Genomic DNA, 18,248 nt, shown 5'->3' on the forward strand with positions numbered 1-18,248 from the left:
GTTTATCATTAACCATATTATTGATTTTGTGTTTCAATACTTAAAACTGATAATCAAATAGATTTTCATCAAGCTGTGTCAATTGTTCAGATTAAGTTTTGACGTTCAACATAGCCAATCATTAAGTCTTTTGGTTTACATATTTTAATAAAGAATTGTCCAAAGAAGTTTATCAATTTTCTAATTTGCTTCAAAACCCGAACCCTGGAGTTTAGTTATTTTCATATTACTGTTTTACAAACTACTTATTTAAACTTCTTGACATCGTTATCCACTTTAATTACTTCATAATAAAATACGAGTTTCACTTGCACTTTCCACTGATTCCTTGTGGAGACGACCTTAATTACACGTACTAGTTATAGGTATTTAAGTATATAAATACTTATTATTAGAGCACAGCATCTACATTATTGGTCCACCTCAAACTTTTATATATTTTCCCCATTTTTTTAGCTCCTATAACATAACGAAAGTAACCGAAAACAACGTCCAAACTCGTGTCAAGTTACGGTCTCAATGGCCGGGATCGACAACACTTGGCTGTTACAATTGTGTGGGTTTAACGACTAAATAAACTTCGAATAATTTAATGTTTTTATATGTTAATTTGACAAATTTAGTTTTTGGGTTTAAAAGTTCGGGTTTTACCAATGGTGTGTATACCTTAACGAACATAACCGATTAATATCTGAATTCGAGTCGAATTTAAGTAATCGAAACCGATGACATTGCGTTGATTTACCGCGTCAACGTCCGGGACTGACAGCGATTGGGTTTATCAGCACCTGGTTTCAACGGGTAAAGCACTAGTTGTATACATAATGAAACTATTATAACGAAACATTACTGGACAATGGTCAATGGTTAATGGGAAAGATAATTAAAATAAAAAAATCTCCAGCATACAGTTTGGGTAAATGGGTATATAGTTTCGGGTAGTAGGATTGAATATCACCTAACTCCCGATCTTTTTCATTAATGCATATTCGGTCCCATGCCCGAATACCTTGCATGTCCTTGATTTTAGGGTTAATTTCAAGTTTGTTTTTCATCCTATTCCACATTTCCACATACATACTTTTCAACTAGCCAAAAATTCTACATTGTGTAAGAAAACAACTACAAATGCCACAACAGCCCTTCTTTTAAGCTTTATTTCACTCCATTACGAATCTTGTTCATAAACTTTACAAATGAACCATATTACAAATCTCCATTTAAATTGTATTAATTGTGTATAATAATAAATCGTCTATGTTGCAGGTTAAATGATTTATCAGTTGAGGAATGAGGCATACATGAGCTGGTTCCATGTATCGGGTAAGCCAGGAACGCACCAATGGCTACTATCCACACCCGTGTCACTATAGGACGATGGATGTGCATCTTTCCTCAATTGAGACAACGTTGTTATATCAAGCAACGTTACCGGTTTCTTTATGCTACTTAAAACCTTGTTCAAAACAACTTGAGCTTCGGGTAAACCCGCTGGGTATGATGATCCTTCTATTGGTTGTAATTCTCCATAACAATTTCTTGATGATGATCGCCATTCCTTTCCCCTAGTTTGGTTAAAAAAACAACCGATTAGATTTTTGTATGTCACGTAAACATATATAAAATGGTTAAAGGGTTCATAAACTTATATGTGAGATGTACTTACATGTAATGTGTAGGCGATATTCCTTGAAAAAACACTTTGGTTTTTGATGGGTTCAAGTTAAGGTCGACCCATTTACCCCAAGTGGACATACCCTTGTATAGTATGCGGCTAGGCGGTCCATATCTTTTGAGATAGTTGACCCCCGTCTTGTATGAAATCAAATCTGTTACATTAATAAAACATAATGTTTTATATCATATAATCCAGTGGTATAATCTATACACATAATTATATTTGGATACTAAGATATGAACATACGGCTGCATATCGCCGGTATGGGTCCACCAATGCCACGAGTTGAAAACGAGCACATCCATATCTTTCCATGTATCGCCTCCATTAATCGAATCCAAACGCAAAACTCTTCCTATGCTTTGTTTCACAATGTCTACCAAATGTGGAGTTCGGTACAAGTATATCGTCGCATTGTAATCCTATGTTTAAGCGCATTAATTAAAAAAATTAGTTACACTTTGATAAAATATCAAAATAAATAAATAATTTTTTTTAACAAAAAGAGTTGGATTCATAGGCCTTTGCATAGCATGGGTATTACTTGAAATCAAAAAATGAGGAGACGGGTGTGGGGCGTTGTGTCCTATCCTCAACCTGTTTGAGATTTCTTGTTTAGTAAATTACAAACTTTAGTTTAGTCTATATATATTTCACGTTATGTACTTGTAATTGTTGTCACTTGGCACTTAATAAATAATATATAGTTGCTACCCGTGGAAGTTGGTTAGTCTAAACCAAACGTTTTAAATCCTCATGTTTGTTTATTGCTTTTTGTGTTTGTGTTTGATTCATGTCAGTGCAGATCCTAACCTTAAGCTCATACGACTAAATAAGACTTGAACCCTAAATATTTCTGCCTAGAGGTGCACATATCGGGCATTTTCAGGAATTGGAACTGGGTTCCGGGTATGGTCAACAAAAGTCAAGAACCAGGTCGGGTTGAAACTAGTTTCAAGTATGGTTGGGTTTTGACCGGGTTTGCCGGGTTTTTATCTGGTTTTGGTTGGGTTGAGTCCGGGTAGAGATGAAACTGGTTTTGGCGAGTCCGGGTACGATTATTCAAAGGAACCGAAACATGGTTGGTACCTGAAGAAACACTAACCGGACCCCGGGCAGATTACGGGTAACCTGGGGGTTAGATAGATGTTTCCCACGAGGGGTTAGACCCGGAGAAGATGGTTCTTCTGATAACCTGCAAAACAGACACCGTGAGCTTGTCACTGAGAAGGGGGGGTTCCTCCTTGTGACCACCCTCCGGCGTGAGAATCAGACTAGATTGCTCTTTAAATATAAATGTATATTAAGAGATTGTTAGAGCAGATATCAGGTATAATATGATAAGATATGTTAAGATAAGATGATCATACCATTTGTGGTATTTATAGCCGAAGGTAGGTTTCCAAGGAGGTGTGGACGGCTGCAACAGTATTCCTGTTCCACCAACAGTGGCCTACGCACGTGCCCTGCTGGTAGTTGGTGGGTAGGCAGCGGCTGATAGTGACCAGGCCTGCTGTGTACTATTCCTTTTCCACCAACTGCCGGCTACGCACGTGGTATGGCAGTAGTTGGTGAGTAGGCAGCGGCTAATAGTGACATACAGTACAGGAGCATGCTGCTCGCCATACTGTTGTCAATAAGCTGTCGTATCTTTAGTCAGATCTTTTACCCATACCTCGTCAGGTACAGTACAGAAGATCTTCCTGTATCGTACGGACTGGCTTATTTGGGCGGGAGTATTCCCCCTCCCGCCCTTGTGCGGGATTGTTCCCGACTTTGCTCATTCCTTCAGGTGACACTGAGTGATTGAGAGCTAAGTGCCTTGTGCGTGTAGCCTTGCTGCGCGGGTGGCCTTCCCTGATGGCTTGTATCCGAAGCTGCGGGAACAGGCGGAGTCCTTCACCATTGGGAGGCATTTCCTGCGGGAACAGCTTGCGTACTGCGCGTAAGGACGTCACGTCTCTGAGCATGGTGGGTCCTGCGGATCCAGTTGGTTTCTGCGCAGACGTCCCTCTTCAAGGTGAGTCTTGCGGGTCCAACTGGGCTCTGCTGGGACCTACCTCTTCAAGTCCCCCCACTCCAATGTTCTTCTCATGCGTGTTTAATAAAGTGAGGTGAACTTTTGGACTTAAGCAAAGGGTTTTGAAAAGGGTTTTTTAAGGTTTTCAATGGGGATTCTTCCCGCGGAAGTCCTTGTCACTTGCAGAAATTCCCGAGTTTCCTGCTTGATCTTTGGGTATGATGCGGGTAGGCTGTAACCTCCTCGCAAGTCAGGAGCGTTGAGTCCCACTTGTGTGGATTCTCCCTGAGGTTTTGGTAGTTTTGAACATAGTGATCAATTATGTTAAAACCACAAATTCCATCCTGGAGCCTCAAACAATGTAGAACTCGACGTTCCCGCTATGGGGGGATGTTATTTCCGTTTCCGCAAGCATTGCCCAGAAGATCCTTCTTGGTTTCAATTCCCTGCGGAGCGCTAGGTATGTGAAGGGTTTTGCCTTAACACTGTACCCGCGCTCGTCTTACGGTTACTTTACTTCCAAGGTACCCCTGGCGTCAATTCCCTGCGGGTGCTGGGTATGTGAAGGGTTTTGCCTTAACACTGTACCCGCGCTCGTCTTACGGTTACTTTACTTCCAAGGTACCCCTGGCGTCAATTCCCTGCGGGTGCTGGGTATGTGAAGGGTTTTGCCTTAACACTGTACCCGCACCCGTCTTATAGTTACTTTGTTGCCGGGGTATTCTTGGCTTCAATTCCCTGCGGGTGCTAGGTATGTGAAGGGTTTTGCCTTAACACTGTACCCGCATCCGTCTTATGGTTACTTGGTTGCCAAGTTATTCTTGGCTTCAATTCCCTGCGGGTGCTAGGTATGTGAAGGGTTTTGCCTTAACACTGTACCCGCATCCGTCTTACGGTTACTTGGTTGCCAAGTTATTATTGGCTTCAATTCCCTACGGGTGCTAGGTATGTGAAGGGTTTTGCCTTAACACTGTACCCGCATCCGTCTTACGGTTACTTGGTTGCCAAGTTATTCTTGGCTTCAATTCCCTGCGGGTGCTAGGTATGTGAAGGGTTTTGCCTTAACACTGTACCCGCATCCGTCTTACGGTTACTTGGTTGCCAAGTTATTCTTGGCTTCAATTCCCTGCGGGTGCTAGGTATGTGAAGGGTTTTGCCTTAACACTGTACCCGCATCCGTCTTACGGTTACTTGGTTGCCAAGGTAAGGGGTATTTTCCCGCTTACTTTTAAATCTTTTTGAATTTTTTTGAAATTCGAAGAGTTGGTGAAAGGATAAGAACAGTCCAAACCTCTGAAACGTCGTGCGACGGTTTCTTCTGACTGTGTCAGGACGTGCAGGAAGTTATGGTGACGTGACAGTACATGGTCATTCCAGACGCTTTTTCAGGCGCGTGGGCGCGATTTTTCTGGCGCGTGGCCGCGAAATTAATGGTATGCGTCCTGTCAACAGCTGTTGCCAGCTTGCTCTTTGCCACGTGTCATAGTTTCATTGCACCTTCGATTTCTCTCTCCTCCGCATTAAATTCATCGCATTAATTGCGATTAGTATATAAAGGGGGAGAGGGTTCTTTGTAATCCACACTTTCACTCTTCTCTTCATCTTAAGAACGATTTCCGGCGAATACTCATCTTTCAGTCGAGCATTCTCTTGAAATCGTTTTCTTCTTTCTTTTTGCAAGATGTCGTCTCGTGATCTCGAATCTACAGCCGATGACAAGAGTACTGCTGGCAAGTGCCAGTGTGCTCTGCCTGGCGATCTGTATCAGTACATCGTCAGGAAGTTCATGCTCGAGTCTCTCGAGCCTGAGTTTCCTGAACCCCACCAGACGGTGTATGATGCCCCCAGAGGCAAGATCGGGGTTTATTCTGCATTCTTTGTTTATGGGAATCTTAGGTTCCCATTGACAAAGTTTGTTTTCCGTGTCCTTGAGAGGCACGGTGTGCACCTGACCGAGGTGCACCCGATGGCGATTGCCAAGGTTCGCCACTTCGAGTGGGTGTGCCGGATTCTGGGCATTGAGCCCTATGTTGACCGCCTGATGACCTTCTACTCTTGGAGGTGCATCCAGGGGTGGTATACTCTGATAACCCGGATTAAGGGTTTGAAGATTTGCGCGACCGAGCGTAGTCTTCGCTCGTGGAAGCGGGAGTTCTTCTACATCTCCGCTCGCGCCATCCCCCTTGCCATGAAATTCAAGAATGGGCAAGCACTTCCCAGCCTTCACGCCTCCAACTACCAGGAGGCGGAATGGTTTGCGAAGATATCCCGAGTCCAATCTCCGGTTTACCGGTTTGCGGAGTCCGGGATGGTGATGCTGGGGATGAGCCGGGTGTGGAAGGCTGCCGATGCGCAAAAGATCCCAATCGTCCTTGAATACGGTTCGAACTCTGTTCCTTACGGTATGCTCTGTTTCCTTTTGTTAATTTAGAATTTCTTCTAACTTTCCTGTTTATTTCAGAGGGGAACGACTTGCAGTCGCTCCTGAACCCGCGGGAGGCTGATGGTCCCGCTCGGATGGGTACTCGCGCTCTAGACGAGAACGAGTTGCCCATCCTAGAACAAACGGCGGATCGGTTCGTGGAGGTCTATCCGCTAGGCCACGAGATCCTTAGCGCCAGGCGGCCAGGTAAGGCGCTATTCGATCCTCGACCCCTCAATGTTGAAACCTCTGCTGGAATTCCTCTAATCGTATGTTCTGATGAGGAATCCGCAGATGGTCCTCCGTTGGTGCGGAAGAAAAAGGCTGTCGGCGGAAAGGGGAAGGAGAAGGTGGCCTCCACTGCCGATCCGGTGCCTCGGTCTGATTCGGAGACCGAGAGCGAAGAGGTGGCGGGGAATCCCGGTGGTGATAAGATCACCATTCCGGAGGCTGTGACAACTGTCACCGAAGAGCCCAGGATGACAACGGTGACCGGCGTGAAGAGGCCGGCTCCATCGGGTTCATCCCCGCCCGTCCGCACTTTCAGGCTCAAGAAAACCCGTAAGTACAAACTTCCTTTCTTTAACTTCATAGCTTAATATCATTAACACTTATCTTCTTTACGCAGGCGTGGATGTTGACGCATTCCAGGGTGGAGCGCAGAGGAATATCTCCCCGCCAATGACGGTAGGCCCGGTCAGCCTACCTGAGGCGACGACCCAGGCGCCTGCGCCTGCTTCCGCTGGTTCAGTTGCTCACTCCTTTGAGCCGACTGTTCCAGCTGTGATGACGTCACCGCCGGCTGTGAGTGCAATTTTTACTGCATCTTTCACCGAGCCGGCGGTTACTTTTGCTGCGGATTCCGCGGCGGCAACCGCGGCGGCTGCTACCATGCCCCCGTCATCGGCAACGACGGCCGATCCATCAGGTACGCATGGGGCTTCTCGCCAATCTCTGCCACCTTCCCATCTGCCTGACCTCTTGGATGGATTTCCCTTGGGTTCAGGTGATGGGTTCGGCGGCTATCGGCCTGTTATTGACCCTACAGGTGCGTAGGGTTCTTTTGGCCCATTTTATATATATTTTTTCTTTATCATATTTTCCTAACTGCTTTGTGTTTTTTGCAGTGTCGGATTCCAATGAAGTGTATGTTCCACGATGGAACATTCGCCGAGGAACAACCCTTCGTACCCCTGTGGAGTGCGTGGAATGGGCTCGTCACGCTGCTCCCAGTGGTGCGTGGGGGAAGCCATGGCTAGCTACCAGGAGGGTAGGCTAACCAATGAGCTTCGGGTTCTCCTGGCCCGGATGCAGCCGCGCGTCGAGCTGCTTTGTCGTGAAAACGACAAGTTAAAAGCAGCTCGCCTTAAAGAAGTGGCTCAGGCGCGGGCTGTCCGGGAGGAGAACCAAAGGCTTTCCGCAGTGGCTGCGGAAAAGGAGAAGGCCTTCAAGGCCCTCGAGGTTAAAGTTCAGGCTCGACTTGAGGCCCGTTCCAAGGCTGCCCAAGCTGTTAATGAACAGCTTCGGCTGGCTAAGGAAACTGCAAGGAACGCAACCGAGAGGGCCACCAAGGCTGAAACTGTTGCTGAGCCTCTACGCGTGGAGAATGAAGAGCTTAAAGCCAAATTAGAGGCTCTCCAGCAGGCTCATGATGCCTTGGCGATGGAAGACGCCAAAAAGCTCCAGGAGATCTTGGACCAGAGGGGGGTGCTTGACCATACTGAGCGGAAGCTAAAGGGCGTCGAAGAGGCTGCGGCTAAAGAAGTGTTGCTTGCCAACCTCAACAAGAGTGAAGCCGAACGCGCCCGTAACGAAGCTCAAGCTGCCCTCCAAGAAGCTCTGGTTGCCAAGGAATGGCTTCTTCGAGAAGCGTTGTCTCAGGTATGCTTTTCATTTCTTTACGCTTTTCTTTGTAAATAGAAAAGGTTCTGATACTTGTATATTTTCTTGTAGGTTGTGCATCGGGTCTTCTCAGAGACCTCTTATGATGATGCTATGAGCGCAGCCCTCAACGCTTCTCACGAGGATGGGGAAAAGGTCGGCTTCCTGCTTGGTCTAGGGTTCGTTGAGAAAGGCATCCCGCCTTCCAACTTCCCTTTGTACAATGTTGATACTGAAGCTGTTTACGACCAAGCAGTGAATCAGTACGCCGCCTTCCCGCATCCGGTGGTAGAGAAGGTGAATCAAGTTGCTGCTGCTGATGATGGGTTAGCTATCCTTAAAGCTTTCCTTGAACTGCCACGATCTACTGATGGTGCTGGTCCAAGTGGAAGTGGCCCTGAAGCCTGATCCTGAAGATCCCTTCCCACTGCTAGGATAGATTTAGCTTGTATAGATTTATTTTCTTGTAGGCGGGTAGTTACCCGGCCATTCTTGTAATGAATATTTATGAAATATAAATCTTTGTGCGGGTAAGACCGCTACTTTCTCTGGATTCCTTGCTTTATAAACGTTATATGACTTGCATACTTTAGTTTAAATTAGCAATTTTCCAAGTGTAGAATAAGTTAACCTTTGAACGTGGTAGATAATAGGTTGAAGTTTTGCTTCCTCTTTCGTGATTGTGCGGGTAGGACCGTCACTTGCACTTAGTAGGATGGCTAAACTTTACCTACGTCTGACTTGCGTGTAGGTTTTCCTCATCTTTTCTGAGGATAAGTTAACCTTTGAACGTGGTAGATAATAGGTGTGAAGTTTTGCTTCCTCTTTCGTGATTGTGCGGGTAGGACCGTCACTTGCACTTAGTAGGATGGCTAAACTTTACCTACGTCTGACCTGCGTGTAGGTTTTCCTCATCCTTTTCTGAGGATAAGTTAACCTTTGAACGTGGTAGATAATAGGTGTGAAGTTTTGCTTCCTCTTTCGTGATTGTGCGGGTAGGACCGTCACTTGCACTTAGTAGGATGGCTAAACTTTACCTATATCTGACCTGCGTGTAGGTTTTCCTCATCCTTTTCTGAGGATAAGTTAACCTTTGAACGTGGTAGATAATAGGTGTGAAGTTTTGCTTCCTCTTTCATGATTGTGCGGGTAGGACCGTCACTTGCACTTAGTAGGATGGCTAAACTTTACCTATATCTGACCTGCGTGTAGGTTTTCCTCATCCTTTTTTGAAATTTCTAAGTGTTTAGGATAAGTTAACATTTGAACGTGGTAGATAATAGGTTGAAGTTTTGCTTCCTCTTTCGTGATTGTGCGGGTAGGACCGTCACTTGCACTTAGTAGGATGGCTAAACTTTAACCTATATCCGACCTGCGTGTAGGTTTTCCTCATCCTTTTGTTAGAAATTCTCTGTTTTGAATAACCGTTGGACGCGCGGTTGTTAATAGGTTAGTGTTCAGTTTCCTCTCATGATTCATGCGGATAGACCGGCACTTTCATTTAATGGGATAACTGAACTTTTCCCCTTCAACTGACCTGCGTGAAGGTTTGCCGTTTTTTGGGTTTATGCGGGTTTTGCCGCCTTCCCCACTCAACGACTTTCCACGTGTTTATGCGGTGAAAACCGGCATATCCGTGTTAAATAAATTAACCATTCGACGCGCGGTTGTTAATGGGTTAGTGTTCAGTTTCCTCTCATGATTCATGCGGATAGACCGGCACTTTCATTTAGTAGGATCTGAACTTTTCCCCTTCAACTGACCTGCGTGAAGGTTTGTCGTTTTTTGGGTTTATGCGGGTTTTGCCGCCTTCCCCATGCAACGACTTTCACACTTATGTATGCGGTGAAAACCGGCATCAGTGTTGATAGTTCATAAAGTATAAATGTAAAATCATCAGCGTCGATGTTTTAAGGAGAATCATTTCCATTAGAAGTGGCTCTTAGCCTTTTCTTTACAAATTTGGAATTGATTTACATGCAAACTGTGTAATTGAGCTCCCTTCCATGTTGGGATGGGAGTGCCATCGAGCCGATACGCACCTGGTTCGGGATCTCGTTCTTTACGCAGCATGTAGTCTCCACATTGAAGCTGGAATTTTATTCGTGTTTTCCCCAGCTGGGGTTCTACACGCATCAGCCTGCTCAGCGTTCATTGCGCCACGAGGTGCGCGAGCGTCCCATCTCTGACAAATGCTTCGACCATGTCCTTTACGTCTATGCATTCTTCGGTGTTGTGGCCTTTTGTCCTGTGAAAGTCACAGTATTTGCTCCGATCAGCATTGTGACGATGTCGGATTATTTGAGGCTTTGGCCATGGGAGCTCCTCAGTGGCGAATATCTCGGTGACGCTTTTGGTGAGCGGCGTCCATCTGGAGTTCTGGTTCGACTGTACGTTACCCCTTCCGCCTAACCGATGTTGCAAGCCGGATGAGGTGTCAAAGTTTACCCTTGACTGCCAAATGCCTAGCTTCCGCTTTTTGTTTAATCGGGCGGTAAGGACGTTGTCTTCTCTTGTTTTCTGGGTGTAGAGGTTTGTGCTCTGAGGGAGATCTCTACCCAGTTGCTTCTCCGTTTCCGCAAAGCGTTTAGCTGCAGTCATGATGGCATCCCATGTGGATGGCATGCCATCTTTACCCGTCAAGGTGCGGATGAGCTCTGGGTCGTTCGCGCCCTGGATAAAGGCAGCGCGAACAAGATCTTCGCTAATGTTACCCAGACTTAGCGTCTTCGAATTGAAGCGAGTGATGAAGTCTAGCAAAGATTCATCTTTTTCTCGAATGCACTTGAGGATTGTCCATTGCTCCTCGGTATACTTTCTTTGCTGGCTGAAGTGTTGGCTAAACTTCTGTTGGAAGTATGCCCAGTCGTAGATGTGGTTGACCGGTAGACGATCGAACCACGCTCTAGCAGCCCCGACCAGCGTCATTTGGAACATGTAACACCACGTAGGTTCCGTCCAACTACTGACGGTTGCCCCCGCTATGAATCTGTTCAAATGATCATCTGGGTCGGATATACCATCATATGTGCCTATGCTGGACATTTGTTTGGCACTTTTTGGGGCAATTGCTTCTGCAATGTCCCTTGCAAATTTGGACGTTCCCGCATTTGCAACGTTTGGTCTGAATGTTTTGGAGAAGTCACGTGGACTTCCACCTGTGTTTTTTGGTTTGAAGGCTTCTCCAAAATGCCTTCTCGGTTGGGAGTCCGTTTCCTTACGCTTCCCTTTTGCCCTAAGGCGAGGGTTCGCGTCGGAGTCGGACTCCTCCGAGTCATCGTCCCAGTATTCTTCGAATTCGTCAGCTTGTTGGACGGAACGCAAGCGTTCGTCCAACTCAGCTTGGAATTCCTTCTGACGTGCCTCCGCCCATGCCTTAACTTCATCGAGTGTTTGGCGGGGGAGTCTTGTTCGTTTCTCTAACTGGGTATCGGTGAATCCCAGTGAGCGATTATTTACTGCACTTGCCCCAGCTTGGGTAGCTGGGGTAGTGTTCGTAAAATTTACTTCACTTGCCCCGGCTTGGGTAACCGGGGTAGTGTTTGTAAAAACTGTGTAGCCGGTATTCCCCCCAGTAGCTGGGGTTGTGGTTACCGGAGTTTCTTTAACCATCTTTCCAGAAGTTTGAAAAAACTGGAGAAAAATGAAGTTCTAGCTTTTATGCACGGATGGCGCCAATGAAGAAACACTAACCGGACCCCGGGCAGATTACGGGTAACCTGGGGGTTAGATAGATGTTTCCCACGAGGGGTTAGACCCGGAGAAGATGGTTCTTCTGATAACCTGCAAAACAGACACCGTGAGCTTGTCACTGAGAAGGGGGGGGGGGGGGGTTCCTCCTTGTGACCACCCTCCGGCGTGAGAATCAGACTAGATTGCTCTTTAAATATAAATGTATATTAAGAGATTGCTAGAGCAGATATCAGGTATAATATGATAAGATATGTTAAGATAAGATGATCATACCATTTGTGGTATTTATAGCCGAAGGTAGGTTTCCAAGGAGGTGTGGCCGGCTGCAACAGTATTCCTGTTCCACCAACAGTGGCATACGCACGTGCCCTGCTGGTAGTTGGTGGGTAGGCAGCGGCTGATAGTGACCAGGCCTGCTGTGTACTATTCCTTTTCCACCAACTGCCGGCTACGCACGTGGTATGGCAGTAGTTGATGAGTAGGCAGCGGCTAATAGTGACATTCAGTACAGGAGCATGCTGCTCGCCATACTGTTGTCAATAAGCTGTCGTATCTTTAGTCAGATCTTTTGCCCATACCTCGTCAGGTACAGTACAGAAGATCTTCCTGTATCGTACGGACTGGCTTATTTGGGCGGGAGTATTCCCCCTCCCGCCCTTGTGCGGGATTGTTCCCGGCTTTGCTCATTCCTTCAGGTGACACTGAGTGATTGAGAGCTAAGTGCCTTGTGCGTGTAGCCTTGCTGCGCGGGTGGCCTTCCCTGATGGCTTGTATCCGAAGCTGCGGGAACAGGCGGAGTCCTTCACCATTGGGAGGCATTTCCTGCGGGAACAGCTTGCGTACTGCGCGTAAGGACGTCACGTCTCTGAGCATGGTGGGTCCTGCGGATCCAGTTGGTTTCTGCGCAGACGTCCCTCTTCAAGGTGAGTCTTGCGGGTCCAACTGGGCTCTGCTGGGACCTACCTCTTCAGTACCCGTGGGTCGGATAGGACCAGGTCTGGTTACAGGTCAAGTACCCCGGGTCTGGTCCGGAACCAGTTATTTTGCCCACTACTATTTGATGGATCCCATTTTAGCATGGCATAGTTAAGGTACCTGCCCTTTATTAAATAAATAACAATGTGTTACAAATACTTTACAACATTTATGTTTTTGAGGGTATTAATTTGTATGTTTGTTTAGTGTTTGCAAGTAGTTTTGACATTGTTTTGAGGTTGGTCACATGTGATGTTCCTCATTACTAAACTCCAAAACTACACCTCTCGTTGACACATCACTATGAACGGAATCACTTTTTGTCGCACTATCTTATCACTTTCCACATTGGGAATATGCTCGTGAAACTTTAGGCTCATATTATCTGGCTACATCTCACGTTATGGAAACCTGTGATTCACGGGGTGAGGCTGTTCATTCACATTTTGCAAACACCTTGGTGCTATGATTGGATAGATATTATTATTACATTATTTAATACAGAAAAACCTAGTTTAAAAAATATAAAAATACCATGATTCATAAATTAGTTACCATTCGGATATTTTGTTTTGTTTTCTTCTTAAACAATTGCCGATCTACTATAATAAATCACGTTTTTATTTTACATAGTAAATCAGCTTATTCTGTTAAAACAAATAATAACTTAATAGACTTCCATCACAGGAGTTACTTTTTAGTTTCTACTATATATAAATATTTTTAATCACTTGTTGAAAGAAAATACAAAATAGATTATATCCAAGTGAATAATTTATAGAGAAAGTAAAAAAACATCATATTTTTTTAATCCTATAATTAAAAAGACCTATTATCGAAGAATTACTTCAAATTAGTTTTCTGATATAAACTACTTAATTAACTTTTATTTAAGATGGATACAGGCATAGATAAAATAGAGTAAATATTTTATAAAAAATTAAAAAAAAATGACTAACAAGAAACTAAGTTAGTAAGAAATTATATATTTCTAAAGGTCGTAATTTAGAACATCATGCATTTAAATTCTCCAAATATGTTAAGACGGCTATTTATTATTATTATTTCTTGAAATGGAGTTAGTCTGGCTGGCATGTCCCAAATTGGAACTTATACATTAATTTTGTGTTCCTGAGTTTCATTTAATGATGAAAAAAAAGGAAAAAATAAAAGAGTTGTTCCCGAGTTTCATTAAAGAAAGAAAATAAGGGGAGTAGAGAGAAAATGATGAGTAATTAAGAGAATTTTTATCTTTCTAAATCAGAAATATTTGGAAATAAAGAAAACTGAATAGAAGGAGGAGATGCCAAAAGATAAGAAAAAAAAAGAAAACTTTCATTTCCTTGCTTTTCTTTTCATAAATAAACTCGGAAACACCGCGTAATTGCGCGCTCCTTCTCCAAAGTCGAATCCTCTTTCAATGGTGTTCTCCCACTAAGTAACATACATTTGTGAGAATCAAACCCATGAACTCTCAAGAGTCAAGAATAAAACCTTATGAAAGAGGTTAGTTAAGACACTGACCACCTAAGTCAGCCTCATTAAAATCATTTAATAATTAACTAATTATAAATTACATATAATTCGTACAAAAATTACTTCAATATTAAGTTTAATACACCCATTGTTAAAGGTTTTATGAGGATGACAAGAAAGAGACTTGTCAAATGACTCAAATACAAACAATTTAAAGTTTGTCTATATAGTTGACCTGCCGGAACAACCACGGACCACTCCTCCAACTTCTTACGCCTTTTGTTACCGACGGTGGGGCTTTTGGGCCCGTCGGAGCCGTGGGGTCTGGTTAGTGGTTGATTTGGTACAACTTGTTTAATATAAAAAAACACGATAATAATTTTTATTATTATACACTTTAAAAACTTAATAACCTTTTACAGGTCACATTATCATAAAGTATTATTAAACAATCACCTTAATAATTGGATAGACAGGGTATATTTAATTATTTACTATTAATGCATGAGACAAAAAGTAAAAAAAATAAATAAATAAAGCAGATAAAATTCCCTAAAAAGAATAAATAAAAGAAAACGAACCTGAAAAGCAAGGGAAGTAAGAATGTCTCTATGCAGTAAAGTGGTTTTGGAATCAGGCACCGACGCATGAAGCAAACAAGCCAACGATTCCCACTGATTCAGACTCAGTGAGTCACCCACAAACATAACATTTTTCACTTTCCATTTGTTTAACAAATCCACCCCATTAAACCTGCATCCGTCCATCATCATTTAACTAAAGTATATAAAAGAAATTTTTAAAGCATTTCAAGAAGAGACGTTAAATTTAAAATTAGTTGGACCGAGTGGTTAAAAAATCAACTTCTTGTTAACTTTGTTACCTTGGCTAAGTTTTTTTTAGCTGAGGTTTGTGGTTATGTATTTTATCTTTGGCTGATAAAAAAAATGTAAAGAATTTATGAAAATGTCATATTTTTTTATGCGCCTATGTTTTCTTTCGGCTGAGCGGCGATCCAACAGTCACACACCCATATATATTTTACTGGTGTCATTAGTTGAAAATATGAAAATAACATGTAAAAAGGATTTATACTAGGTTTTAGAAAAGTAGAAGTAACATATAAGTTATTGAAAAATCAATAAATTATGTGAAATCTATAGAAATTATTTGATTGGAAGGTGCAATAATTTTGTCTTCAGAACTAAGAGAACATAAAGAGGAATTGTATTTATTGCAAAAGTGTCACTTCTTATAATTCCTTTGCTTTTAATGCTCAATAAATATGTATAAGGCTGAGGGGCGTGGGGGCTTTAATGGGGGCTTTAGTGGGGGCTCAAATCAATAATATTATGACGTGTGGCAGAGAGAGAAACTAGATAAGGGGGTTCTTGGAGCCCCCGTTGGAGCCCTGGCCCCTGGTGTGGAGGGGCTCCAGCGAAATTTTTTTTTTTTATTTTTTTATAAATATATTCAAATAACGACATTTTTTTTGTGTTAGTTTTAAGAGGATTTTAGGAGGAAAGGTGTATAATTGTGAAATAAAGTATATTTTATAAAGGTATATATTTATAGTTTAAGAAAATATTTTTTTTTAATTTAATATGAGCTCAACGGCTCTTTTCCGTAAACCTATATAGAAAATATATATTTTTTTTTGTTTTTTTCGGCTCCCAACGGTCCAAAATACCTCAAAAGGTGTGCTCCTCTCTCTCTTCTCCCGCTAACCAGCTCACGCCTGCATTGTTTTTCGCGTTAGCGCCCCCGTTAGCGCCCGGTGGTGTGGTGTTAGCGCCTGGGGGCGCGAGCGGAGGGGCTCTAGCGCCCCCGTTGAAGCCCCACACCCCTAAGCCTAACTTGTGTAAATCAATTCCAGTTTAGAGCCGAAAACTCGGGTCCACGAGTCTAGATGTCATGAACTCTAGGCTCGAGGCCTAATTACCTCTTGTGTCAATCAACATAAGAGAACATATTAGTAATATGAGATCAAGGGACCATGGGCTCATTAGTTTGGTTTTTTCAGAGGTTACAAAAGTTTTTTGACACTTGACCAAACACACGTGGGTGTAGTCTTATCTATGTTCTTTCTTTTCTAAAGTTACATGTTTGATCAAGTATTGATTATATTATATTAATATTATATCTTTCTTGTTCATTGCCAAAACTAGAGAGAGAGAGAGTACCTTGGGAGGTCACAAGTATCTGGTTTCCAAGCATACTTAAGATACTGAGTGTCTGAGCGACCATGTTTAAGGCAATCAAATTCAGAATCAATGAAGGGACATGTTGAAGCTACATAAAGTGGATATGAAGTGTCTTGAACCCATCTTCCTTTGTACAAATCACACCCTAGCAACCCTCTTACTCTTGGTCTTGGTTTTGGCCTTGGTCTTGCTCTTGATCCCCTTACAACTCTTGTTCCCCTCAAGGAATCACTTACACTAATATTACTACTACTCTTGCTAAATGTTGATAATGACACTACTTCTGTTTCAGCCAAAGTTGAACCACCAAAAGCTGCACATGAACGAGGCGAAGAACAAGAAGAAGAAAGATCTTGCTTTGGTACCCAAAACCCATATCTTTATTGGATTTTGGTATGAGAAACTATGTGTAGAAAAAACTGTCTTTGTGCTACTTGGTCTCTCATGCCATCACCCATCATTCATTTTATTTATGAAAGAAAAAAATAATAATGTTTTAAATATTATCATTAAAAAAGTTTTATTTATAATTAAAAACATATAAGATGTATTGGTATATAACTTTATGCAATAATATATGTTAATAGTCTAGTATTTAAATAACATGAAACGGTCCTTACGTTCGACTACATGCTATCTCACTGAGATATTATTTTAATTATTATAACTAATGATTTCATGTGCGTGTTGTGGTGAATTTCTTCTTTATGAGGCGGTGAGTTAATACTAATTCAGTTGGTATCGTTTATGTTCGTTATAGTACCAGTACTCAATGGATTTTAACACACTACTCTATTTATGCGGGCAAACGATATACTATTAGACCACTATCTAAATCGATCTACAAAAACTATTCTCAATAAATGTCCCACGCATTAATGAAAGACAACAACAAATACTAGATATAACATCATAAAACAACATATAGACATAATTTCTAGAAGACAACATCAAGCAAAATTACTATACACCACTAGCTAGATCATAATGATATTATAAGTACGGTTAACCTAATAATGCATGCAAATATATCGGCTAATAGTATATTCATTTTTAACAATTTTCTTAGTAATCAAATATTAAAAAAAATGTTTTTTACTGGGATTAGTCTATATTAACATATGTCATATTAGAACTAATAAACACAATCATCATACATAAACAAACACAAAGTAAAATTAAGTAACAACTTAACATAAATATATCATATCACGCACACATACAAATAACATACATACATATATCATAATGTGTGTATACGTATATGCGATATGTATATGTGTATGTGAGGTGTGTCGACATGATGTATATATAACAACTTTATATGTCAAGTTATGTTCTATTTCTATTTTCTATAGATATATTACATTAAATCTGCATATGTGATATTTAGAACTTCAGACAAATGAGAATTTTATGCATAAATTTTCAAGACCACCATAAAGCTAAGGGTTTTAGTAAAAAGCGAAGATTTTAGTCGCTATCGCACTCGTAGGTGTAGGGCTCTACTTATGGAATAACACTAGGGCTGTTCAAACTGCTCGCCTCTCGTTCGTCGTTCGCTCGAAAATTGCTCGAAAAATGCTCGTTTGATTTCGGCTCGGTTTGGAAGTGAGCCGTTCGGATCGATTCGGTTTAAAAACAATCCAAGCACGAACAAAGCGTCACTCGGTTTGGTTCGGTTCATTTTGCTCGAATTATTTTTTATTTATTAGTTTTATATATAAACTTTATGTATATATATAAAAGTATACTATTTTTTTAAGTTGTTAACATTTCCCTCTTTTGTGTCGAATTCAAAGTTCATATTTAAACCATAGCCGCTCATTTTATATGTTTTGTTGTTAACTTTGAGTTTTATACATTTTAAAGGTGAAAGTTTAGACAATATAAAGTTGA

The 18,248-nt window shown here is 42.2% G+C and overlaps 1 pseudogene across 1 annotated transcript; it reads right to left on the minus strand.

Annotated features, from left to right (window-relative positions):
* Window positions 1-855: 855 nt before the first annotated feature.
* On the minus strand, window positions 856-16,828 carry LOC143584174 (protein trichome birefringence-like 38; annotated as a pseudogene). The gene is made up of 5 exons (XR_013144313.1): window positions 16,329-16,828; window positions 14,727-14,898; window positions 1,925-2,100; window positions 1,667-1,829; window positions 856-1,565 (listed from the first exon to the last, which is right to left on the minus strand). The product of XR_013144313.1 is annotated as a protein trichome birefringence-like 38 (transcript).
* Between the last annotated feature and the right edge of the window lie 1,420 nt (window positions 16,829-18,248).

This window comes from Bidens hawaiensis, unplaced genomic scaffold (assembly GCF_021521415.1).
Source record: "Bidens hawaiensis isolate Kalapana, Puna unplaced genomic scaffold, B.hawaiensis_p1.1 tig00032836_1, whole genome shotgun sequence".
NCBI classification, from domain to species: domain Eukaryota; kingdom Viridiplantae; phylum Streptophyta; class Magnoliopsida; order Asterales; family Asteraceae; genus Bidens; species Bidens hawaiensis.